Source organism: Oncorhynchus mykiss, chromosome 26 (assembly GCF_013265735.2).
Source record: "Oncorhynchus mykiss isolate Arlee chromosome 26, USDA_OmykA_1.1, whole genome shotgun sequence".
Classification (NCBI taxonomy): domain Eukaryota; kingdom Metazoa; phylum Chordata; class Actinopteri; order Salmoniformes; family Salmonidae; genus Oncorhynchus; species Oncorhynchus mykiss.
In genome coordinates this window covers 21,664,736-21,691,447 of record NC_048590.1, presented here as the reverse complement: position 1 = coordinate 21,691,447, position 26,712 = coordinate 21,664,736, and the positions used below count along the sequence as shown (strand labels likewise).

General features: G+C 42.9%; 1 long non-coding RNA gene across 1 annotated transcript; it reads left to right on the top strand.

Moving 5' to 3' along the window:
- The first annotated feature begins 5,288 nt into the window (after window positions 1–5,288).
- On the top strand, window positions 5,289–7,062 carry LOC118944445. The gene is made up of 2 exons (XR_005039786.1): window positions 5,289–6,596; window positions 6,676–7,062. It is a non-coding gene; the product is annotated as an uncharacterized LOC118944445 (long non-coding RNA).
- The last annotated feature ends 19,650 nt before the right edge of the window (window positions 7,063–26,712 follow it).

Sequence of the window (26,712 nt, the reverse complement as noted above, 5' to 3'; positions counted from 1 at the left end):
TGGAAGTGATGAAGAAAGGTGGGAAATGGGAACGGAAGGATACGCCATTGGAGGCATGGTTATGTACAATGGGTCCATGCTGACAAGGTTGAATTCCAAAAAAAACGGATTTATAATGTAGATCATAACATTTATGTAAAGAGGGGGGATGGTAAGCTGCTGTACTAGTCATCACCTGTTGTGAGTCTCAAACATGAGATCCATAGCTCATGTGAACCATGTACAGCCTTACTCGGGAGCTGGCTTTGCTAAAGACATTAGAATGAAAGTGACTATAGCCAGGGAGAAACAGTGTGGATAATGTAAGGGGTTGCCAGAAGAAGGCGGATATTTATGTTTACAGAGTTAGCTGGAAGATAGTTGCTGCAGCGAAGAGAGAGATGGAATGAGCATTTCACTGCCTGTTCATACTGTAAGCCCGAGTCGAGAGTCAGACGCACAGGTGGAAGTCAAGACTAGAAACTGTATGAATATATAGTAACCTTTCATAAAATTATGTTGCCATATTTTTGCAATAATGTTATGCTGTAGTCTTACTTTTGTCAATGAAAAAATAATAATTCCAGAGAACAATGAATCACAGTGATATGGGATCTGAGCAGGCAGAGAGAGCATTATTCTGACCGTTGTACTGTAGGGTAGTGATGAACTTCATGGATGCTTCATGGATGCCCAATGCTCCCTAGCAGTGAATGTTGATGTCCTCACCTTGACGACAATGACCATTACAAGATGTATCTCAATGCTTATTTTGTTAAAAAAAAATGTTTTATTTATTTTGCTTAAATAGAGCACTGTTTTAGAAATGCCTGTGGCTGTTTTAAAGCGAGGATCTGCTTTGAGAAGATGAGAGAAACACCTGGTATTGTAGAATATCGCTCATCTGCTGGAGTGCTGAAATAGTACTTCCGCAAGGGGCTCTGTAAGAGGGTGGGTGTGACGCGGGGTGGCGGAGGAAGGGGAGAGACCAGCAGTCTGGTGGGCGTGACCCAGGGTGGATGTGACCTCCCGTGGCACAGTGCATTCTCGACCAGAGGATGCTCATCCAGAGAATGTCTGCAAAGCACAGGTCAGAACGATGTATATTTATATATACATATATACATACATATACTGTTTAAGAAGTTGGACACTAATTGTACAGGTCAAATTGCTAGAATAAAAAAAAAAAAAAGTTTAACTCACTTTACATTACTGAAGAAATGTTTGTCTTTTTAACTGTGTAGTCTTAACTCTGGCAATTATTCTGTTCCAATTTCTTGTCATGCTTGAATTACTCTGCTTCATTCTGATTGTGTGTGATGCTCCTTACCGTTCCCGAGACCCCAACTATGTAACCATCACTTCTATCAGCATTAGAGCGAGAGAAAGACAGGATGTGGCACAGAGACAGACAGACAGACCGAGTGAGACTGGGCCGTTTGCTAGTGTGTGTTAGACTGAGAGGACCCCTACAGGGGAACTACAGGGATGTCAGTCTTGGTTGTCTCTCTGCCTGGGATGAGGTGACACTCTCCAAGACCCCATGGTGGATGACTAGCAGTCACCTCACTCCCTCACACCCCCACAGCTGGGCTGTCTCTGGATATGTGAATGCCTCTCCCTCTTTCCTCACTATCACTTGCTTCTCGCCATCCTCCCACTGGGCAGAGATGTCAGTTTAACGTCTAGTTTCGATTTACATTTGGTTGAGTTGTCATCTAACAATAATTCAACATTAAATCAATAAAAAAAATAATGTTAAAAGTTGGGTGCGAAAAAGACGGATGCCCTGGCGTTGATGACTTTTTAAACATCCAATTAGTTTTCCAAGTTGATTCAACGTCAACGCAGTTTTTTGGGGGTTGGAATGACGTGGAAACAACGTTGATTTAACCAGATTTTGCCCAGTGGGCTACCCCCACTTATACTCTCAATAAATGAACGTGTTTCTTTTTAACCTCTTATCCACCACAACCCCAACTCCTACTAGCAGCTCACTCCATAGCTTTCCTCAGCATCAGCTCTTAAGCCAGAGCCAAGCCCAAACTCCCAACAGGACTTTGACTCAAACACTTTCCCGCTGGGTGCTAATGCAAGGACAGGGAATAACTGTGTCGTCACAATAAAATGCTAGTTTCACATTAGAAGAACAACACTTCCATGAGAACATGATATGATGTCTCATGCTGGCTGGATTATAGCTAATGAAATCATTTAAATTAAACCTTAGCTTCACTCTAAGTGAGTGTTAATTTGCGATAAGTGCCCATGTGACTTCTCTCTCTCAAATCGGGTGAGTTGTTTGTCTGTGTATCTTGCTGCGCTTACCACGGGTGGTGTGTCCATAGTGTTAGCGCGGTCGTGAGGGGAATGGAGCAAATGGGTTGATGGGAGTGTTTTAACATAATACACTTTTCTCTTCATGTCGAGTGAGGTTTGCACAGTGCTGTGTAGAGATGTATTTTTAACTTCCGTGTCTCTGCAATACAGCCTCGGTCGCAAATTACACATATTTAAATAGCTTTTTGCATACTTATGCAGATCACTTTCACAATTTCAATAATAGAGAAAATGTGCTTTCATTGCCTTGTGAGTTTCACTGTGTGTGATGTATTACTCCCCCTGCTAAGCTATATAGAAATAACAATGGAACTCATTAGGGTAGCCTAGTGGTTAGAGCGTTGGACTAGTAACCGGAAGGTTGTGAGTTCAAACCCCCGAGCTGACAAGGTACAAATCTGTCGTTCTGCCCCTGAACAGGCAGTTAACCCACTGTTCCCAGGCCGTCATTGAAAATAAGAATTTGTTCTTAACTGACTTGCCTGGTTAAATAAAGGTAAAAAAAAAATAAAAATAAAAAAATAATGTAGGATACTGGGTATGTAACAGGATCTCATTGGGTCTCCATGATGCTTTGCCTAACACAGGTCAACCTGTCCTCCCCTCTTAATCCTGGATAAGAGCTTGGTTAATCAGCCTTATTACTCTAATAACATTAGAAAGTGGATGACTGTATGCCTTTATAGTCAAGGCTGGTGTCAGTGTCCGACCAGTGCGCACAGCCGTACTGTGACCTTGCAAATCACTTTATGCCGTTGTAAAGTAGCCAAACAGCCCAAGCCCCTCTTCCTTTAACTAGCTTATAATTCATATGTTCAAGCATATGTCAGGGCAAAGATTGAATCAAGCTGGGTAGCTGTGGGGTGTAGGTCATGTATGGAGGTTATACTGTACGTGGTCTAGGAGTAGTGTGTTTACATTGTCTACAGGTGTTGCGTTGGTGTGTCTTCGTGCTCGTGAAGTCTGCCCCGACGTATGTTGAGGATCTCTGACACTGATGGAGAAACAGACTGCCTCGACACAAGGTGGCTACACGCCCACTCTCCCACCCACACACAGCCTGTCCCCGTCTATTTAAAAAGACCAACAAAGTCACCCCACAACGATGTCACCATCCGTTAACTCAACGCTGTCAGCTCCTGAGATGTAGTCAGGCAGGGAGGTGACGACTCGCGTTTCCAGGTGCCATGGTAACAGAACTGAATGTCTTATCACTTGTGGATTCTCTGTGGTTTCTTCTCTCTTCCTCTTCCCAAAGCCCAATCCAATATTAAAGCTAAACCAATGCATCTATGAACATGACCCTTGCCACAGTTTTTATGAAGTCATTATTTTCATTACGGTATTGTGAAGAGAGATGTGCGCATATGTTTTTTTTTGTACAAAACCCCCTCCAATGGAGTCACGTAACGCTACAGGTGCTGTTTTCTGTCTTCTAATTTCTCTCCTCTTCTCTAATTTATTGTGCCCTTTTCTCCAAGGCTGTTTTGCCTCTTTCGCTGATAAGTTTTTCTTTTTGTATTATGAATCCTTTCAATTTGGTTTAGTCACTGCTAATGTAACAAAACGCACTGTGATGATTCCAGTATTAATAAAATATGTACTTAAACTGTGCACGAGTTTGAGAGCCGAGTCCTTCATTTGGCATTTAAAAATGTGTTTTAGCGGAATAAACAGCTCTCACTGTTAGAGGTTGAGAGTTGATAGGTAGAGCCAAGCCTTTGTTCCGTGTTTGGTCGACAGGGGGCGCCAGAGTTCTGCTAGGACTAACACTGAGGATGCTTTAGAACTCAGCAAGACAGATTCTGATTCCAGGAGGGGGATGTGTCGGTAGCGCCAATTGATGCGTGTATGTCACCCAAAACTTCAATTAAGTTCAGCAGTAAGTCTAGCCTCCTGTGCCAACACGATGCTCAGTGTAGCTTGAAATAACAGAATGACCAGAGGGACAGAATACTGAAGTGTTGGTCTGTCTGGTTTATTTGGTATATATGTCACCCCAGTGTTACTGCTAGGAGATCATGCAGAAGCTCATCACCAGCAGCATACCACCCTGCATACCACTGCTGGCTTGCTTCTGAAGCTAAGCAAGGTTGGTCCTAGTCAGACCCTGGATGGGAGACTAGATGCCGCTGGAAGTGGTGTTGGAGGGCCAGTAGGAGGCACGCTTTCCTCTGGTCTAAAAAAAAAAAGTAAAAAAAAAAGCCCCAGGGCAGTGATTAGGGACACTGCTCTGTGTAGGGTGCCATCTTTCGGATGGGACGTTAAACGGGTGTCCTGACTTTCTGAGGTCATTAAAGATCCCATGGCACTTATTGTAAGAGTAAGGGTGTTAACCCCGGTGTACCGGCTAAATTCCCAATCTGACCATCACGTAAACTGGGGATTATTAGGTGACCAATTGTCTCATTCATCCCCCCTCTCCCCTGTAACTATTCCCCAGGTCGTTGCTGCAAATGAGAACGTGTTCTCAGTCAGCATACCTGGTCAAATAATGAATGAATAAAAAAATCCTGGACTCCACACAACGAGTTTGTGACGTCAGTACATGGAAAAAACCAGTCTGTCTTCATTAAACCACTGACAGAACAAGGACGAATCCCCTTTACTTAATGTCATCTCCCTAGCCACCATTTAAACCACACAAAGGGAACTTTAATTAAAAATAAGTGGGGCACAATTAAGCTGAGAACGCCCGACTTTGAAACTCATGGGGACTTGGGGGCCTCCGCCTGAGTGAGACTATGGGGTTTCATGTCTGCTGTTCTTTGCTTCCCATTTTGTTGAAACTAATTAAATGTTTAAAGGTACAAGTTGAGCTTCACTAATAGCAAGCTGGTGGAGGAGATATTGAATGAGGTATTTCGTTGTTGTAGTTGAAGACCATGAGAGGGGTAGTAATTGTGGGGTATAGGGTGGGATGCTTTGTCAAAAAAAATATATTTTACAACTACATTCAAAGTTCCCGACAACAGGCTTTTTGCCAGACTTCAAACTTACGTCTAGCCTACTACTTCAAGATCACAACTTGAGGAACTTAGAACAATTCAGAGTTGTGAAATCAATGCTGCATTGTGTCATGCATATCAGTAATACAGCCCACACCCTGCAAGTTGACGTCTTTCATAACCAAACCTGATCAAGCGAGACACTTTGTTTACTTTAAGTCTTCTGTGGTCTCATTCATTTCAAAAAGTATTAGATTTCTACTTGAACTTTGTCGTAAGATTTGACGGTGTGCTTACATTCGATGCATAAACTACCTTGCTTACGCAGGTTCTAATAAGCCATTTATCATTTACGCACCTGTGATCTATAAATCTCAAATTGACTTAGAATTGATGGCACCTGAACGTGCCTTACAATCAGCGATTTCCCCTAAAAGAATGCTAGCACAAATTAGTCTTTAGTCAGGAATAGCCGCTGCAGTGAACGAGGTGGGGCAGCAAGACAGAACTGTGGCTGATGTGAAAGAAATGGTCTGACCTTAAACTGCAAGGGGGGAAACATAGCCATACATAACCGCAGCATTAAGGCAACGGGAGGGGGGCCTGGCACGCCGGAGCTCTCCCAAATGGACCAGTGCATCGGGGCAATCAGTGGTTAAAGCGCATACACTGGCACATACCCCGATGGCGACAGTAAATGTTTTTTTTTTTTTAAGGTGTTTCTTCTATTTGAGCTCTTCTGCTTTATTTTTCATATGGTTTAATCCCAATTTTTACATCGGAAACGGTGAAGTCGGCACGCGAATCCCCTAGGACTGCATCTGTAAAGTCTGCTTCCAACTCTCAAACATGTAGATCCCCAGAACGCAGCTCACTTTCCAGATCACCTGAATTCTGATCACCTGTTCACACACCTGTATGTCATTATCACACACTATTTAGTTCAGTTCTTTGCACCCCATCATTGTGCGGTATTATTTGTTTTGTGACACTTCTATTCGGAGCTCTGTTTTCCCCGGTAATCTAAAGCCTCCCGAGTATGATAGTGAAGCAGGCAAAAACTAGCGACGCATTTTGCCTAGTCCCTGCCTGTACTTTCGGATATACTGTTATCAGCCTGTTGCCTGATCTCCCAGACGATGTTACTAGCCTTTTCTCTGCTTGTACTGTTTGTTGCCTTTTTGGACCCCCTGTGTATGGCCTTCTGCCTGCCCCTAGACCCAGCTACCTGCCTCCTCCTGTGGTCCTTTACAAAAACACCTGCTGCGCCCTGCGCTTGAAACCAGCTGTCTCCCATCGTGTTCATTACAGCATCACTGGATAACGGTAAGTAATTAAGACAATGTGTAACTGTGGTTGTCAGTAACTTTTATACAATACACTGATTTTATTTTTATTCCCATAGAAATGGAGGAAGCTGTGTTGCAGCCTGTGCGTCGGTTGAGGGTGGCCCCTCCACCAAGGGAGAAAGTGTGTGAGGCTCCCAAATCAGCAGGTGCTAAATGTTTGGCCACAGGTGTGGAGGGTCTGTGTGCCGGTTCCCAATCCGCGAGGCCCAGGTTCCCAAGCATCGCAGATGCCATGAGTGAGGGAATGTTTGGCCTACAGGGGTTGAGGGTCTGTCCACGTCTACAGTTTGTGTGTTGACCACCTCAGTCCTGCAAACCCAGAGTGTTGGACGCATTGGTTGGGCAGATTGTGACTGAAGTTGGAAGAATACACAGGGTTTTACTTCATTTACATAATGCAATTGATGAATGTTTTCCACTACGTTAATAAAAAAAAAACTATGCTTTGTATATTGTCTGGCATTCTGTTTCTTATAGCAAATCTCTGAGCTCCTACCTCCTTCTCACTGCATCAGCTGGGGCAGGTGCTCCATTGGGTGGTGGGTTATGAGGCTCTTGGGTGTCTCTTCTACTCTCCATGCCTTAGGGCTATGTTGTGGCTCACACCACATGCCAGTATTATGCGTGTCACCTTTGACTGGGGAGGGGAAACCATTCATTAAACAGGCAAAGCTGTTTATATTTAGGTTTGAAATTGCACACCCCAATGTTCTTGTCAAACTTGCACTACAGTTACTGAGATGTCCCCTTAATCTGTTCACATTTCGTTGTGTAACAGATGTGAAACGGCTAGCTTAGTTAGCGTGGGCGCTAAATAGCGTTTCAATCAGTGACGTCACTTGCTCTGAGACCTTGAAGTAGTAGTTCCCCTTGCTCTGCAAGGGCCGCGGCTTTTGTGGAGCGATGGGTAACGATGCTTCGAGGGTGACTGTTGATGTGTGCAGAAGGTCCCTGGTTCGCGCCCGGGTATGGGCGAGGGGACGGTTTAAATTTGTACTGTTACATTGATGCTGTTGACCCGGATTACTGGTTGCTGCGGAAAAAAAGGAGGAAGGTCAAAAGGGGGGTGAGTGTAACAGATGTGAAACGGCTAGCTTAGTTAGCGTGGGCGCTAAATAGCGTTTCAATCAGTGACGTCACTTGCTCTGAGACCTTGAAGTAGTAGTTCCCCTTGCTCTGCAAGGGCCGTGGCTTTTGTGGAGCGATGGGTAACGATGCTTCGAGGGTGACTGTTGATGTGTGCAGAAGGTCCCTAGTTCGCGCCCGGGTATGGGCGAGGGGACGGTCTAAATTTGTACTGTTACAGTTGCAATGATAGGACTTAGCTGATTTCATTAGTGTACACTAGCGTTGCTACAAAAGTTAACAAGCTTCAAGGTGACATCGCAGTAACCATAGGGCCAAGTTAACTATTTGGCCAGAACCTTGGTGTGCAATTTCAATAAAATGTTGGTATGTTGCAAGTAGACTCAATTTATGTTTTCTATTTTTAAGTTACCGTCTGGCTTGTAGAGGAGTTGTCCACCTGATGCCGCAAGGCAATGACACCTGCCATTCAGCAGTCCGATGGTGCGCACCACAACCAACCTTGCTCTGCTGTGGCCAAATTGTGGGCCTACTCTGCTGTGGCGCAGAATGAACAAGTCATGCGTGGAGCATACATTGAGTAGTTGCACATGGGCATCGCAGATCGGAACACTTAACATATACACTACTGTTCAAAAGTTTGGGGTCACTTAGAAATGTCTTTGTTTTTGAAAGAAAAACATATTTTGATCAAATGCAGTGTAGCCATTGTTAATGTTGTAAATGACTATTGTAGTTGGAAGTGGCAGATTTTTTTAATGGAATATCAAGAGGCCCTTTATCAGCCACCATCCCTTGTGTGTTCCAAATGGCATGTGTTAGATTAGCTAAGTTTATCATTTTAAAAGGCTAATTGATTATTAGAGAAGGCCAGCATGCCAGTCACCTCTTCACTGTTGATGTTGAGGCTGGTGTTTTGCGGGTACTATTTAATGAAGCTGCCAGTTGAGGACTTGTGAGGCGTCTATTTCTCAAACTAGACACTCTAATGTACTTGTCCTCTTGCTCAGTTGTGCACCGGCACCTCCCACACCTCTTTCTATTCTGGTTAGAGACAGTTTGCACTGTTCTGTGAAGGGAGTAGTACACAAATGTTGATGCTCCAGATACTCAACTAGTCTAAAGAAGGCCAGTTGTATTGCTTCTTTAATCAGTACAAGTTTTCAGCTGTCCTAACATAATTGCAAAAGGGTTTTCTAATGATCAATTAGCCTTTTAAAATTATAAACTTAGCTAATCTAACACAACGTGCCATTGGAACACAGGAGTGATGGTTGCTAATAATGGGCCTCTGTACGCTTATGTAGATATTCTATTAAAAATCTGCCGTTTCCAACTACAATAGTCATCTACAACATTAACAATGTCTACACTGTATTTCTGATCAATTTGATGTTATTTTAATGGACCAAAAAATGGCTTTTCTTTCAAAAACAAGGACATTTCTAAGTGACCGCAAACTTTTGAACGGTAGTGTACTGTACATGTTCATCTACAGACGGTGCGCGTAAGGCAATGTGTGAGCAGTCAACTTCACCTATGACCCCTGGGAAATTAAATGAGCGGATAAACTTGGTTTTATGTGCCTGTTCATCAGCTGTAAATGGGAAACGAATGTATCTCGTGGACAATACTTGTAGAATCGGCTCGATCACTTGTGGCAGGATGCGGCTGAATGATATACCTGATTACAGCATGTCTTCCTTTCCAGATTAGGTGCTAAATCTGTGCACAAATCTAACAGAACATTTATTGGGAGACCCCTTAATCATCACGTGCAAAAAAAGTAATTCCGGTCTCTGAAAACTCTCCGTTCTCAAAGCAGGGTTTTCAATGTCTTCCAATAACACAAGAACAGCCATGGTTACTTTTTTTTTCTAATTTGACACACTATTTATAGAACATCACATTCTGATTTGAATTCAAAAACACTTTTCGTCTGCCAATTAATTAATCACACCTTTAATTGATAATTCCTAACAGACTGTTCATAAAGCTAATGCATAGTTCACCACAGGCTTGGACACATAGGCGCCCCAAACTGCAATACCCCTACATAGCCAGCAGGAAAATAAGTCTAGACTTTGCGTAGAGAAGATCATTTCCACCTCAAAGTAAGGTTTTATAAATAACTACTTCTATGTGGTTTTCTGTGTAAGTCATACTTAAAATCAAAATTGCTCAAAAGTCAGTTTTTATAAATGAGGCCCCATGTGTTTTTCTGATTAACTTAATTCATATGCTACATTGCCAACTGTGAGGTTATCTACATTGAGAAATACTATTTAGTTTTTTAACTTCAACTGATGGTGTTCCTACTTTGGATCAATGTCTCATAAGTGCAGAGCAGTAACAACAGTTTCTTACTTGAGATAATGGTTCAGATGTCTTGTAGGCATACGCATACCTAACCTCTCCACACTGTTGCTACATATATGTCTCTGAGCTCCAGACAGACATTAAAAAGATCATAAACCAGATATAGCATCTCTTCATAACAATATAGCATCTCTTCATAATAACACCCTGCCCTACAGGCGGCTCTGGCTATGGAATGATAAGAGGCATAATTAAACTCCCTGTTTCTCTTAAATAGCAGTTGGCTCTCAAAGCTGTCTAAGTTGTTGTCAGTTCTTTCAGTGCCTGCCCGTCTCTCTGATGTAGAAGGCAGTTTTATCTGTATGGTATGTCTCTCACATTCTCCATTAAAACACTTTATTTCAGCCCATTTGAGACACACACAGACAGACACTTTTATCATCCTGACAAAATGAATAACAACTGGCCCAGCCACAAGGCCACAGAATGACATGGTGCATCGGGACTTATTATAATGGTTCAGGATAAAATCACGTTTAAATGTATACATTATTGAAGAAGAAAAGATAGAGAAAGCAAGGTTGAGAGATGAAAGGAAACCTTGAGTGTGGAAATCGGAAAAGATGACAGAAAATTGTCAGGCACTTTTCTGCCTTTTCTGTTTGTCACAACACAGTTGTCATGCTAGCAGAGATTGGTGGCTGTTTTCCCTGCAAGTCCTTAAAATATTAATACAAAACAATGGAATGTATTGGCTCACTGTGAAACTAGCAATACACCTTCTCTTACTGAAAGTCTAAAAGAGAAGCATGGGGATCGGAAGAAGAAAGGGTGTGCACTGTGCACATATGTTGTGCATCACAGGGGGAGTGACTGAATTATATAGGGAGAGAATGTAGGCTAATATGTGAAAGGTGGAGCGGTTTAGATGCGGATGGAAGTAGAGAGGAAAGAGAGCAAGAGGAAGAGAAAGGTTGTAGTCAGACAGCGGAGGAATCCCCCAGTGCAAAGCTATGGCGGCCAGTCTGAAGACAGAGAAATGAGTGCGCTGACATCCCATCATCACCTTCCTCTCTCTGCTTTGCTGGCTTCAGCTGTCATGAGGCTCGGGATGGAAAAAACGTTTTTTGTGTCTTTTGGAAATCTATAAGTGCAATATAACGTAACTTCTGCCCTGCTCGCTAGATATAGTTCACACCATAACCCAGCCCCTATATCAGGGTCTGACTGGCTTGTCACTTCGTTATTATGTGGTCCACAAGAATACCCTCGCTCTGTGTCTGGTGGGCATCTCTTTTTCAAGTTGCTCTCTGTGTGTGTGTTACTCTGACCTCTTGTCACACTGTCTTACCGAGAGTATGGCCTAGGAAGGAAGTCATTGTCAGCTGCTCAGACCTCTCAGGTGTGACATGCCACCACCTCAGGACTGAGCAGTCAAAACATCTCTCTTCTCACCTCTCCCTATTGTCCACAGGCAATACACTCGTGTTCAACCTTATCCTCCCTTTCTCGCCTTGCTACACAATTCCTTCCATCCTTATCCACATCTCTCTCTCTCTCTGTCTCTGTATCTATCTCACTCTCTTTCTTTGCCGTCTCGCTTCCTTTCATTCCGTCTCGTTTCCAGTGTTTTTTCTCTTTCCCCTCCCTTCATCAATTCCAGTATACATGGTTTCATGTGCATCCCTTGTTTCCAGATAAACAGCTTGGCTGGTCTGACTGCTAGCACAGCGGCCCACAGCAGCTTGCCTCTAATTAATTGTAGCTAATGAGGAGCATCATTTGCATATCAATACTCCCTCCCTGTCCTGTCCACACCATACCGTGTGTCCCTGGTCACTATGCAGCTAGCGCAGCTCACCTCTCAGCTCTCAATGAGGAAGAGGAACCCAAGTGATGTGACACCCAAGCGCCTTTAATTAGATTAAATTCATCTTTAACTCTTCATTTTCCACTTTCTCCCTGTTTATATTCCATTCCTGTGCTTATTTTCTTTGTTTGGTTGGTTCAGCACTGGTATTGAAGACCGTAATGAAGGGATATTGTCAGTGACTACACATGGGCTTTTAATATTTCTTGAAACATTGATTTTACATAGAGCATGCTACGTTGGCTATGTGACGCCGTCTCCCTCGGTCAATAGCACCGAGCCAATGCCGAAAGGCTGCAGCTGATCAACCGGCAGGGATCTCTCAGTCTGTGAGTGGTGTTCTGCTCTATACCCTAGCCATGGGGTTAGTGGTTGAGTGTGGCCAGAGCCGCTGTTACAGTCCGATTATGAGATGAGCGGATCTGAGGCCTCAGCCTCTCTAAAGCTGACGAGCAGTGGGAGACTTCTCATTGGGTGAGCAAAGTTTTCACAAGGTACCAGTGAATGCTGGGAGACTGAGGTCAATGGGCTCTCATTGCCCTCTTGAGGAATGTAGGGTGTTGCTGGAGTGACGTTACTTTATCCACTGGTATCTATCCAAACTGGAGAAAGGACTGCCAAGCCACTCGACTACAGAGGCTGACCTCTTGTCTGGCAGAAGGATAGGACCTATCATTCTTTTAGTTCTGGTTTACTGGGAGAACATAATGACAAACTGAATGAATTAGCCTCTTATCTCATCCAAGACTTGTTTTCTGTGAGTGTAATTAAGAAGTGTTTATTTGGACACCGTTTACTTTACAAGTAGGTAACGTGGCTAATTGGATTTATGTTTAAATTGTGTACACTGCAATTATGTGTCGTTTTTCAAGTCTCAGAAGTGTGAAAGTTGGCGACTCCAATTACAGACTTGAGATAAAATGACGAAGTATTTAGTGGTATTTAGTTGTAAATGCAATAATAACACTAAAACGGCCATTGAAAGACATTTAGAATTGGGAAGACATTTAAAATTGTTGCGCAATGAATTGTCTTATAAACACACATTTTACTCCAGCAGTAACCAGCTGAGGAGCTGCAGGAGTAACCCCGCTCAAAATAGGCTCTGTGTGCTGTGCGTGTGTGACAGTTGGATAAATAAGATACGATGACTAACGAAATGGCAATTTAATCCCATTAAATTATGCAAATTAAAATATATCCCAATAAGCATGACAGTCAAATGTATTTCTATCAATGATTAAAAAGCATAATTTCTGGGCCTCCCGGGTGGCGCAGTGGTCTAGGGCACTTTGCAGTGCTAGCTGCAGAGCAGTTTGAAGGTAGGCCTTGAAATACATCCACAGGTACACCTGTGGTACACCTCCAGGTACACCTCCAATTTACTCAAAGTTTCTGATAGGCTAATTGATTGTGTGTCACCCCACGGACCTCCCAGAGGCCCAGGCTCTGTCAAAACTGGCCTTGACTTGGAGGTCCGTGGGGCGACACACAATTGGCCTAGCGTCGTCCAGGTTAGGGAGGGTTTTCCTCATAGGGATATCCTTGTCTCATCGCGCACCAGCGACTCCTGTGGCGGGCTGGGCGCAGTGCACGCTAACCAGGTCGCCAGGTGCACAGTGTTTTGTCTGACACATTGGTGCTGGCTTCCGGGTTGGATGCGGCTGGCTTCCGGGTTGGATGCCAGCCGCACCAATGTGCAGTACGGCTTGGTTGGGTTGTGTATTGGAGGACGCATAAGACCTTCGTCTCTCCCGACTCCAGGATGGGAAAATGCTAAGAAACAGATGAAGGCAGAGACAGTTTTCGATTTCCATTGTAACTTGTAATGTTAAAAAGGGAACTATCAATCTACTGAAGTCGGAAGTTTACATGCACTTAGGTTGGAGTCATTAAAACTCGTCTTTCAACCACTCCACAAATTTATTTTCCTAACAAACTATAGTCATCTATTTTGTGCATCTACAAGTCATTTATCCAGCAATTGTTTACTGAGAGAATATTTCACTTATAATTCGCTGTATCACAATTCCAGTGGGTCAGAAGTTTACATACACTAAGTTGACTGTGCCTTTAAATAGATTGTACAATTCCAGAAAATGATGTCGTGGCTTTAGAAGTTTCTGATAGGCTAATTGACATCATTTGAGTAAATTGGAGGTGTACCTGTGGATGTATTTCAAGGCCTACCTTCAAACTCAGAGCCTCTTTGCTTGGTATCATGGGAAAATCAAAAGAAATCAGCCAAGACCTCAGAATTTTTTTTATAGACCTCCACAAGTCTGGTTCATCCTTGGGAGCAATTCCAAATGACTGAAGGTACTACGTTCATCTATACAAACAGTAGTACGCAAGTATAAACACCATGGGACCACAGAGCCATCATTCCGCTCAGGAAGGAGACGCATTCTGTCTCCTAGAGATGAACGTACTTTGGTGCGAAAAGTCCAAATCAATCCCAGAACAACAGCAAATGACCTTGTGAAGATGTTGGAGGAAACAGGTACAAAAGTATCTATATACACAGTAAAACGAGTCCTATATTGAAATAACCCATAAGGCCACTCAGAAAGGAAGAAGGCACTGCTCCAAAACCACCGTATAAAAGCCAGACTACGGTTTGCAATTGCACATGAGGACACAGATCATACTTTTTGGAGAAATGTCCTCTGGTCTGATGAAATGAGAATAGAACTGTTTGGCCATAATGACCATTGTTATGTTTGGGGGAGAAGGGGTAGGCTTGCAAGCTGAAGAACACAATCCCAACCGTGAAGCACAGGGGTGGCAGCATCATGTTGTGGGGGTGCTTTGCTGCAGGAGGGACTGGTGCACTTCACAAAATAGATGGCATCATGAGGCAGGAAAATTAAGTGGATATATTGAAGCAACATCTCAAGACATCAGTCAGGATGTTAAAGCTTGGTCGCAAATGGGTCTTCCAAATGGACAATGACCCCAAGCATACTTTCAAAGTTGTGGATAATGGCTTAAGGACAGCAAAGTCAAGGTATTGGAGTGGTCATCACAAAGCACTGAGCTCAATCCTATAGAAAATATGTGGGCAGAACTAAAAAAGCATGTGCGAGCAAGGAGGCCTACTAATCTGACTCAGTTACATCAGCTCTGTCAGGAGGAATGGGCCAAAATTCACCCAACTTATTGTGGGAAGCTTGTGTAAGGCTACCTGATACATTTGACCCAAGTTAAACAATTTAAAGACAATGCTACCAAATACTAATTGAGTGTATGTAATCTTCTGACGCACCGGGAATGTGATGAAAGAAATAAAAGCTGAAATAAATAATTCTCTCTACTATTATTCTGACATTTCACATTCTTATAATACAGTGTTGATCCTAACTGACCTAAAACAGGGAATATTTACTAGGATTAAATGTCAGGATTGGGATTTGGCTAAGGTGTATGTAAACTTCCGACTTCAACTGTAGATGACTACCCAACACCTCTAGAATAGTTATTTTCTGTTATTATGTAGGCCTATATATTTGTTGAGTCCAATTAATTCAATTATTATTCTAATAACAAAAATCATTGTAATTTTGTAAAAAATATGAGGTATTTTCACATTGCAATAAAGTTGACTAAGGCTGGGTGTACACTACACCTAACCTAATTACAGGCAAAGAGTTCAAACAGGTGCAGTTAACACAGGTAATGAGTGGAGAACAGGAGGGATTCTTAAAGAAAAACTAACAGGTCTGTGAGAGCCGGAATTCTTACTGGTTGGTAGGTGATCAAATACTTATGTCATGCAATAAAATGCAAATTAATTACTTAAAAATCATACGGATTTTTGTTTTAGATTCCGTCTCTCACAGCTGAAGTGTACCTATGATCAAATTACAGACCTTTACATGCTTTGTAAGTAGGAAAACCTGTAAAATCGGGCAGTGTATCAAATACTTCTTCTCCCCACTGTAAGTACTCTGTGGTGTACTAGTGTGTATATTTTCTCACTTGGATGGCGTTTTCTGAAGCTGAAGCTTATATTGTCAGGATGGGTAACATACTTTGTAGGTACACAATAATTACAAGTAACTACCCCTCAAGATGTTCTTCATTTTAACTAGCTAAATCCTGTGTAACACCTAGTAATTATAATGTGCATATGCAGATATTACATGTACTCTGGTGTACTAGCGTGTTTATGGTCTTGGACTTGGATGGTGCTTCTAGAAGCTTTACAATTAGGGCCAGGTTGTCAGGATGGACAATGTACTACATGAGCTCACTTTAATTACACGTATGTACCCCTCAAGAGACACATAATTTGACCTAGCTAAATCCTGTGTAACACCTAGTAATTACATTATACTTATGCAGATTTGACATGTAACTCTAGGGTGTGCCTCCCACTTGAGGGTGACACCCACTTGCGGACGACACCCGTATGGTAGACCCCCGTCAGTGAGGTTGACCTACATCTTATCTCAATCAAATGGTATCCTTTTGGGGGGAAAGTGCTAGCAACAACATTGACGTGGAAATGTTGAAGTGTGCATTCACGGGTAGGTAATTAGAGCCTACGTAATCTTGGGAAACCCAGCGCATCTGGCCACAACAGATAAGATAAAATTGTATTTGCCACACGCACATTTTTTTTGATCCAGTTGCATTGGGAGGTGTTTAGTCCCAGGGTCCTTAGCTTAGTGATGAGCTTTAGGCACTATGGTGTTGAATGCTGAGCTGTAGTCGATGAATAGCATTCTCACATAGGTGTTCCTTTTGTCCAGGGGTGGCGTGGAGTGCAATAGAGATTGCATCTGCTATGGATCTGTTGTGGCGGTATGCAAATTGGAGTGGATCTCGGGTTTCTGGAATAATGGTGTTGAGGTGAGCCATGACCAGATTTTCAAAGCACTTCATGGCTACAGTGCTATGGGTAGGTAGACATTTAGGCAGGTTACCTGAGTTGGGTAAAGGGACTATGGTGGTCTGCTTGAAACATGTTGGTATTACAGAGTTGGTCAGTCAATTGGTCAGCGCATGCTCGGAGTACACGTCCTGGTAATCGATCTGGCCCTGCAGCCTTGTGAATGTTGACCTGTTAAAAGGTCCTATTCATATTGGCTACGGAGAGCGTGATCACACAGTCGTCCGGAACAGCTGATGCTCTCATGCATGTTTTAGTGTTATTTGCCTTGACGCTAGCATAGAAGTAATTTAGCTCGTCTGGTAGGCTCGTGTAACTGGGCAGCTCTCGGCTGTGCTTCCCTTTGTAGTCTGTAATAGTTTGCAAGCCCTGTCATATCCGATGAGTGTTGGAGCCATTGTAGTACGTTTCAATCTTAGTCCTGTATTGATGCTTTGCCTATTTGATGGTTTGTCGGAGGGCATAGCGGGATTTCATATAAACTTCTGAGTCCTGCTCCTTGAAAGCGGCATCTCTACCCTTTAGCTCAATGCGGGATTTTGTCCATGGCTTCTGGTTGTGGTATCATTTGGTCAGATTTGCCAAATGTAGGACGATGGAGAGCTTTGTACGTGGAGCTTTATTCCCCCCTCTGGTTGCACATTTAACATGCTGGTAGAAATGAGTTCAAATAGATTTAAGTTTCCCTACGTCAAAGTCTCCGGCCACTAGGAGCGCCACCTCTGGATGAACATTTTCCTGTTTGCTTATGGCCGTATACAGCTCATTGAGTGTGGTCTTAGCGGCAGTATCGGTTTGTAGTGGTAAATAGACAGCTATGAAGAATATAGATGAAAACTCTCTTGATAAATAGTGTGGTCTACAGCTTATCACGAGATATTCTACATCAGGCGAGCAAAACCTCGAGACTTCCTTAGATTTCGTTCACCAGCTGTTGTTTACAAATATACATAGACCGCCACCCCTTGTCTTACCAGAGGCAGCTGTTCTATCCTGCCAAAAAAGTGTAAAACCCGCCATTTGTATGTTAGTCAGTCGTCGTTCAGCCACGACTCGGTGAAACATAAGATATTACAGTTTTTAATGTCCCGTTGGTAGGAAATACGTGCTCGTAGTTCGTCTATTTTATTATCCAGTGATTGTACGTTGGCTAATAGGACGATGGTAAAGGCAGATTACCCACTCGCAATCGAATCCTTACAAGGCACCAAGACCTACGTCCCCGATATCTCAGTCTCTTTCTCCTGCAAATGACGGGGATGAGGGCCTTGTCGGGTGAATGGAGTAAATACTTTGCGTCCGACTTGTTAAAGAAGAAATCTTCTTCCAGTACGGGGTGAGTAATCGCTGTTCTGATATCTACAAGCTCTGTTTGGTCATGGTCATAAGAGATAGTACAGGGTGAGTAATCGCGGTTCTGATATCTACAAGCTCTGTTTGGTCATAAGAGATGGTGGCAGAAACACTATGTACAAAATAAGTTACAAATAGCACAAAAAAACACACACAATAGCACAATTGGTTAGCGGACCGTAAAACGGCAGCCATTTCCTCCGGCGCCATTATTACAACCTTGTGATAGTTATTACTGAATCGGATCCAGCTGAGAAGAAACAAAACACTAAATTGGTGAATTTAGTGGAAACTTGCCCATTTGTAACAAACATGGCTGTTGTTACACATCTGTAATTACAGATTGCAATTACCACCAGTTACATGTTATTACAATGTAACTGAATTATTAGAATGAACTACACTGCTTGTTAGTGTAATTACATATGTAATTGCAGTGTAATAAGGGCTCCTTTCCATTACGTGTTACCGAAACGCCTTCAAAGTATAATTTTCTTAACCTAAAGTTAATGGAGGATATGTCTCTAGTATTTAAACTGCAGCTCAAGTCTCTGAACCCTTAACTTAGACAAAGTTTAAGGGCCCCCAAACAACTCTATAATCAACCATTTTATGGAAATCTAAAATAGTAAAATATCCCATATCTGTGATAGTTGTGATAGCAACTTTTAAGCTTAGAACAACTCGTTTTAAATATCATAGCTGGTCTTTTTTAGAAATATTTTCTTTATCATTTTCACCCTTTGCCTGATCGTCTGTTATTTTTCTGTTTTGGGGAAAGCTTTGAACAGATATCATCCCATCCGATCTGTCACTCTGATAGGGAGCAGACTGCTAGGATAATTGTTATCACGGTAATGAGAAGCCATGCTCAGACAAGATAGGGAACTTTTTGCCATGAAAAAGTGACATTTAGTCGCCTCAAATGGCCACAAAAAATGTGTTGAAATAGTGAAATGATATTGAGAAGCTGATTAGAGCATTTAGGTATGTTTGCACTGACAGTTTGCTATGTTTTATTTATAGAATATTTATAGAATATCATTGTTTCTTGAGGAGTGAAAGCTTGTGATTAATTACAATTAATTGGGAGAAAGTTCAACTTGGTAAGACCTCATTAAGTTTAGGTGAAGTGTGGACAATGGAGCCAGAGATGAAATCAGCACCAGACCCCTTTACAGTCTTATCATTCTTATACTCTTTCTTTCCCCAGCCTGAAACAATAATCCTGCTCCTATTTTCTTTCCTCCCATTCATCCTTTTTTTTCTCCTCTCATTCTTTTTCTCCTCCTTGTTTTCTCCCTGCTCTTGCCTTATTTCACTCCACCCACCTCATCCCTCTCGTTTCCCTCTTCCTCTTCCTCTCCGCCTACTCTCTTTGGTGTAAAGCCCTCTATGCCACTTTACAGCAGCCTCCGCTGATCTTTTTAATCTTCTTAGCCAATTTGCATATTCTCGCTGTAATTTTATTCAACACATTTCTCCCAGGTTGCATTTAAATAATACAAATCCATTCTATATTTGTCAACTGTGAGATTATATTATATTTATGAACATAATTGAATAGATTCCAGTCCTTGGAAGATGGAGCCAGAAGACATTGGAACAAGAGAAACATCTGGAGTCCCACTTTTCAACTCTTTATTAATCATTCTGTTCAAAAGAGTCCAGCCCCATCTCAGACCCAAAGTTCATCTTTTCAGCCCTTGTTGGCCACTGCCTCTCTACTTCTAATGGGGTCACATTCACAATTAATGAGAGTCTGTACAATCATGTTCTCTCATTTGATAATGCTAATCATAAAGGGGATTAATCAAACAAAGGGCTGTTACCTATTTGAGATGAGGACGTTAGTAAAATGGGAACGAATCTGACGGAGGGAAGAGAGAATAATATCTCTGAAGTAGAAAGCGTGGCCTTTGGAAACCGATATCCGACTTGTTTCCTTTGACACAATGTTGTGCTTAATACTGGGGTAATTCATCCGTTACTTTGAATCCTGGATTACTTACTCTCCACGGGTGGAACTTTTATGGCATAGTGATGCCTGGAATCCATAGATTGAAACACTTCATCCGATACAGGCTTTTGAAGTCGATGCTGAATTGAGTCAGAGACCCCAATCTATAGCAGCAACACCCCCTCACCCTTCCTTCATATAGTCAAGATCACAGCAATACTGCAGTGCCTTCTAGCCTGATGCACCACTCTCCTATAAAGTCCACTCCCTCCCACCTTGGGCTTACTTTATTGAGTGAATGATCAAGGGATTGTCGTTCTGATGAGCTGGTAATTCTCCTCAGTTTCATTGATTTGTGTGATTGGTTACTCTCCTCTTGTAAGGCAAGTAAATCTTCACCAAAGCAAGGTAGATGTGTCTTTGACCAGAGATTGAGAAGTAGGTTACAGTTTAAATGGCAGAGATACAGTAGCTTTCATCTAAGTAAAGGAAGCTGTGTGATTCATGTTATAAAGTAAAACATGTATTTTTATTCAATAAGACCAGAATGGACCACATCATACAGGATAGGCCTAGTGCCCCACGTGAACAAATAGTACAGTTTACTATAGAATAGTACAGTACTTACTATAGAATTCCATAGTAAACTGTAATATACTGTAGAATACTATATCACACAGTGTAGTGTCCTTCGATCATTTGTAGTACATACTGTATAATGTTGTAGAATACTACAGTAAATACTACTGTAACATCCACCCAACCAAAAAATGTACCTAGCGACAGTAGCACATAATGTTCTGAGAACCTAATGCTTATTAGAGCTTGGTGAGAGCGTGGTTGTCCCATGCTTATTTTGCATAAAAACCTTCTCACAACTTTCTGGAAATGGTGCAGGATAATTGTTTGACTTTGGAACATTCTCATCACATTTTAAGGAACTTGACAAAAAAAAAAAACTTTCATTACTTTATGAACAGAAAGTTTCCTAAAAGCTCAAACATGGTTACATTTCATTTTAATTTTGGCAGTGTTCTAGGAAAGCTCTCCCACTGGTTTGACATTGGGAATGTTCTCAAATAGTTCAGAGACTATAAGAAAATCATCCATAAAAAATCACAAGAAAACTTTCGTAACATTCAGAAAACATTCTAAGAATGTATTTTTTGAAACGCATACATTCCAGCATCAAAAAACTCTATCCTCTATCTTGTTAATTAAGTGTGTTCAGGTGTGTTGGCCGCGCACACTAATTGGCCAAACTTGATCTTAATGACTGCTTGTTTCCTATGAAATGGGGTCAGTTTGAATATGCAAAAATGTGCAGCTTTGTATGTGTAAAAAAAGGTAGTGGAGTGAGGCTCATGTTTTCTTTGCGACTTGCGGTACCTCTCCGTGTTTCTAAATCAATAGTTGTTTAGTACGAATAAGTTGGAAACCTTACTTTGATTGACTATGCAGCAGGTTACACTCAATATGCTTTGTGGACTTCACAGGACAGATGATGCTCTTTGGTTTTGTGGTGAAACAAATGTGTGGTTGAATTTATTCTTCCACTGTGTCTTATTGTCTCGGCCTTAGGCCCATATTTCACGGTGCCAAGGCATATGAACTAACAGGTTATAGAGCAAACAATATAATTATCACAACACAGGTTGTAATATAGTTTTTTGTTTCTGGATTGGCTAACCCAGTGATTTTACCCACACACCACTACTGATGCTTTGTCTTGTAAGTTAACTTTAGGGTCTACACTGAGTGTACAAAACATTAGGAACACATTCCTAATATTGAGTTACACTGCCTTTTGCCCTCAGAATAGTCTCAATTCATTGGGGCATGGACTCTACAAAGTGCACAAATCATTCCACAGGGATTCTGGCCCATGTTGACTCCTCTACTTCCCACAGTTGTGTAAAGTTGGCTGGATGTCCTTTGGGTGGTGGAACATTCTTGATACACACAGGAAACTGTTAAGTGTGAAAAACCCAGCAGTGTGGCAATACTTGACGCACAAACCAGTGCGCCTGGCACCTATTACCGTTCAAAGGCATTTCAATATTTTGTCTTTCCCATTCACTCTCTGAATGGCACACATACACAATCCATGTCTCAATTGTCTCAAGGCTTAAAAGTCCTTCTTTAACCTGTCTCCTCCTCTTCATCTAAACTGATTGAAGTGGATTTAACAAGCGACATCAATAAGGGATCATAGCTTTCACCTGGAATCACCTGGTCAGTCTATTGCCCCTTTCAAACATATGGCGCCTTGAAAGCACTCGGACTACGGCATATTTGTTTTTCTGAAAGGGTACACTATGTTTTTTTTTAAATGCCGCCACGTAACCTACTCTGGAGTTTCGAAGAGCGACTGAACGGGCATTTACCTTGTCTGTAAGCAATGCTGCTTCTGAAGCGGGACTAGCGTCCATCACTAGCCAACCAGAACTGTCAATCAAAGGATCTCAAGCTGCCTGCACACAGCCTGCCTACCTGCTGTCTGCGCACAGACCCTTCACTCCAAAATAAAATACTTTGAAGTTTGTTAAATACAATGACTTACCAATACATTTAGTAGGAAAAAAACACATCTACCTACCCGACCATAAAAAAACACATCTACCTACCCGACCATAAAAAAACACATCTACCTACCCTACCATATAAAAACACATCTACCTACCCTACCATATAAAAACACATCTACCTACCCTACCATATAAAAACACATCTACCTACCCTACCATAAAAAAACACATCTACCTACCCTACCATAAAAAAACACATCTACCTACCCTACCATATAAAAACACATCTACCTACCCTACCATGTAAAAACACATCTACCTACCCTACCATGTAAAAACACAACAGCACATCAACCGGCAACGTTTATTGTTGTCAGGGAAGCAATACCAAATATTCTATGCCGGAGCACAATCCTACTGTCTGAAAAGGGTACAGACGTCTCTGATACCACACTTAAAACATGTTTTTTGTCTGAATGTGTTACATCCTGATCTGTTTCACCTGTCCTTGTGATTGTCTCCACCCCCTCCAGGTGTCGCTTATTATCGCTGGTGTATATATCCCTGTGTTTCCTGTCTCTCTGTGCCAGTTCGCCTTGTTTGCCAAGTCAACCAGAGTTTGTCCTTGCTCCTATTTTTTCCCAGTCTCTTTTGGATCTAGTCCTCCTGGTTTCGACCCTTGCCTGTCCTGACTCCAAACCCGCATGCCTGACCACTCTGCCTGTTCTGTCTTCAAGTCTGCCTATCCCCTTGTACTGTTTGGACTCGGATCTGGTTACTGAACCCCTGCCTGGCTTGACCTCGAGACTGCCCTTCGTCTGGTACTGTTTTGGACTCTGCCTGTCCCCGACCAACCTTTTGCCTACCCCTTGGATGAATAAATATAGGAGCTCAACCATCTGCTTCCTGCATCTGCTTTTATGTCTTGCCTTTTGTCCTTATAGAAAGGTTCTCAATTGTCGTTATCGACACATTACTGTAGTGGCGTCCTATGTATGAAAAGGGTATACAGCGCATTCGGAAAGTGTTCAGACCTCTTGACTTTTTCCACATTTTGTTACATGACAGCCTTATTCTACATGTTTTCAATTAATTTTCCCTCAAATATACACACAATACCCCATAATGACAAAGCAAAAATAGAAGACTAAGTATTCAGACCCTTTACTCAGTACTTTATTGAAGCACCTTTTGGTAGCCTCGAGTCTTCTTGGGTATGGCGCTACAAGCTTGGCACACCTGTATTTGAGGAGTTTATCCTATTCTTCTCTGCAGATCCTCTCAAGCTCTGTCAGGTTGGATGGGGAGCATCGCTGCACAGTTATTTTCAGGTCTCTCCAGTGATGTTTGATCGGGTTCAAGTCCGGGTTCTGGCTGGGCCACTCAAGGACATTCAGAGACTTGTCCCGAAGCCACTCCTGCGTTGTCTTGGCTGTGTGCTTAGGATCCTTTTCCTATTAGAAGGTGAACCTTCGCCCCAGTCTGAGGTCTTGTGCACTCCTGAGCAGGTTTTCATCAAGGATCTCTCTGTACTTTGCTCCGTTAATATTTTCCCTCAATCCTAACTAGTCTCTCAGTCCCTGCCGCTGAAAAACATCCCCACAGCATGATGCTGCCACCACCATGCTTCACCGTATGGATGGTGCCAGGTTTCCTCCAGACCTGCCGCTTGGCATTCAGGATAAAGAGTTCAATCTTGGTTTCATCAGACCAAAGAAGGTGCCTTTTGGCAAACTCCAAAAGGGCTGTCATGTGCCTTTTACTGAGGAGTGGCTTCCGTCTGGCCACTCTGCCATAAAGGCCTGATTGGTGGAGTGCTGCAGAGATGGTTGTCCTTCTGGAAGGTTCTCCCATCTCCTCAGAGGAACTTTAGAGCAGTGTCAGAGTGACCATCGTGTTCTTGGTCACCTGCCTGACCAAAGCCCTTCTCCCCCGATTGCTCAGTTTGGCCGGGCGGCCAGTTCTTGGAAGAGTCTGGGTGGTTCCAAACTTCTTCCATTTCAGAATGACGGAGGCCACTGTGTTCTTGGAGACCTTCAATGCTGCAGACATTTTTTGGTACCCTTCCCCAGATCTGCGCCTGGACATAATCCGGTCTCTGAGCTCTACGGACAATCCCTTCGACCTCATGGCTTGTTTTTTTCTCTGACATGCACTGTCAACTGTGATACCTTAAATTGACAGCTGCGTGCCTTTCCAAATCATGTCAAATCAATTGAATTTACCACAGGTGGACTGGATGATCAATGGAAACAGCTGTAGGTCCCTGGAATCCCTTGTGATGGAATTCTCCTCTTTCCTTTCTATACGATCTGACAAAAGTGATCTCAGGCTATTTGATTTTCAATAGCAGGAAGAGCAGCTCAATTCCCAGAGCCTGCACACTAGAGGGACATCGGAATCCAAGGAGAAAGACTGGGAAGGAAGACCAAGGAGAGACTACTGATATGAAAGGTACCACAAAGCATGGGGTGGGTTGAAAGTTGCAAGAAGAGACGGTACAAAATGTGGAAGTGAAGTGAGTAAGGACAGGTGTATGGAATGGGGGAGGAGGGAGGGCGGAGGGAGGATTGTAGAGATGGGATGGAGGGAGGGATGGGGGGGTATGTTTTCTGTCAGGTGAGATGAAATGGAATTCAACACCTCATTCTGTAGCCTCATTCTATCTGAGACGGTTTGATTGTTGGGTTATTATAGGCAGAGCTTTCATCACTCCTGGCGGCAGGGGATTCGACACAGATGTCGAAGAATGAAAATGTTGTGTGTGTGTGTGTATTTATATTTGTGGAGAGAGCTTTTGTGAAGCTCTGAGGTTTGGATCCTGCATGCCTCAGTGCTTGGACATTTTTTAAACAGTCTAATCTCTCTGATTTTACATTGAGTCACACAAAGGAGCAGTCAGCTAGTCAGTGTAGCACTGATAACAGTGGGGGTGGCTGTGTGTGTGTGTGTGCTCACGGGCATCTCTGTGTGTGTGCCTGCAGGCTGTGTTGTTTGTGTTATGGTGTGTTGTGTGTGTGGTGTGTATACAATCCCTTAACGCAGGGCTCCCCTGTTGTAGGTCCCTGGTGATTTTTATTTCTTTTTTCGAAACAGTCACAGTCTCAACTTACTGTTGAGCGTTAGAATAGTAGAATACACAAGGTGCAATTTCTAAATTTGGTTGTGCATCAGCAGTTTTTTGCTTGTTGGCGCCCCCCCCCCTTGGGTTGTGCCGTGGCAGAGATCTTTGTGGGCTATACTCGGCCTTGTCTCAGGATGGTAATTTGGTGGTTGAAGATATCCCTCTAGTGGTGTGGGGGCTGTGCTTTGGCAAAGTGGGTGGGGTTATATCCTACCTGTTTGGCCCTGTCCGGGGGTACTGTCCGGGGGTACTTTAGCCCTGTCTCCTGACCCCTCTTGTCTCAGCCTCCAGAATTTATGCTGCAGTAGTTTATGTGTCGAGGGGCTAGGGTCAGTATGTTAAATCTGGAGTACTTCTCCTGTCTTATCCAGTGTCCTGTGTGAATTTAAGATTGCTCGCTCTAATTCTCTCTTTCTCTTTCTCTCTCTCGGAGGACCTGAGCCCTTGGACCATGCCTCAGGACTACCTGGCATCATGACTACTTGCTGTCCCCAGTCCACCTGGCCGTGCTGCTGCTCCAGTTTCAACTGCTCTGCCTGCGGCTATGGAACCCTGACTTGTTCACCGGACATGCTACCTGTCGCAGACCTGCTGTTTTCAACTCTCCAGAGACCGCAGGAGTGGTAGATACTCTTAATGATCAGCTATGAAAAGCCAACTGACATTTACTCCTGATGTGCTGACTTGTTGCACCCTTGACAACTACTGTGATTATTATTATTTGACCATGCTGGTCATTTATGAACATTTGAACATCTTGGCCATGTTCTGTTATAATCTCCACCCGGCACAGCCAGAAGAGGACTGGCCACCTCATTGCCTGGTTCCTCTCTAGGTTTCTTCCTAGGTTTTGGCCTTTCTAGGGAGTTTTTCCTAGCCACCGTGCTTCTACACCTGCATTGCTTGCTGTTTGGGGTTTTAGGCTGGGTTTCTATACAGCACTTTGAGATATCAGC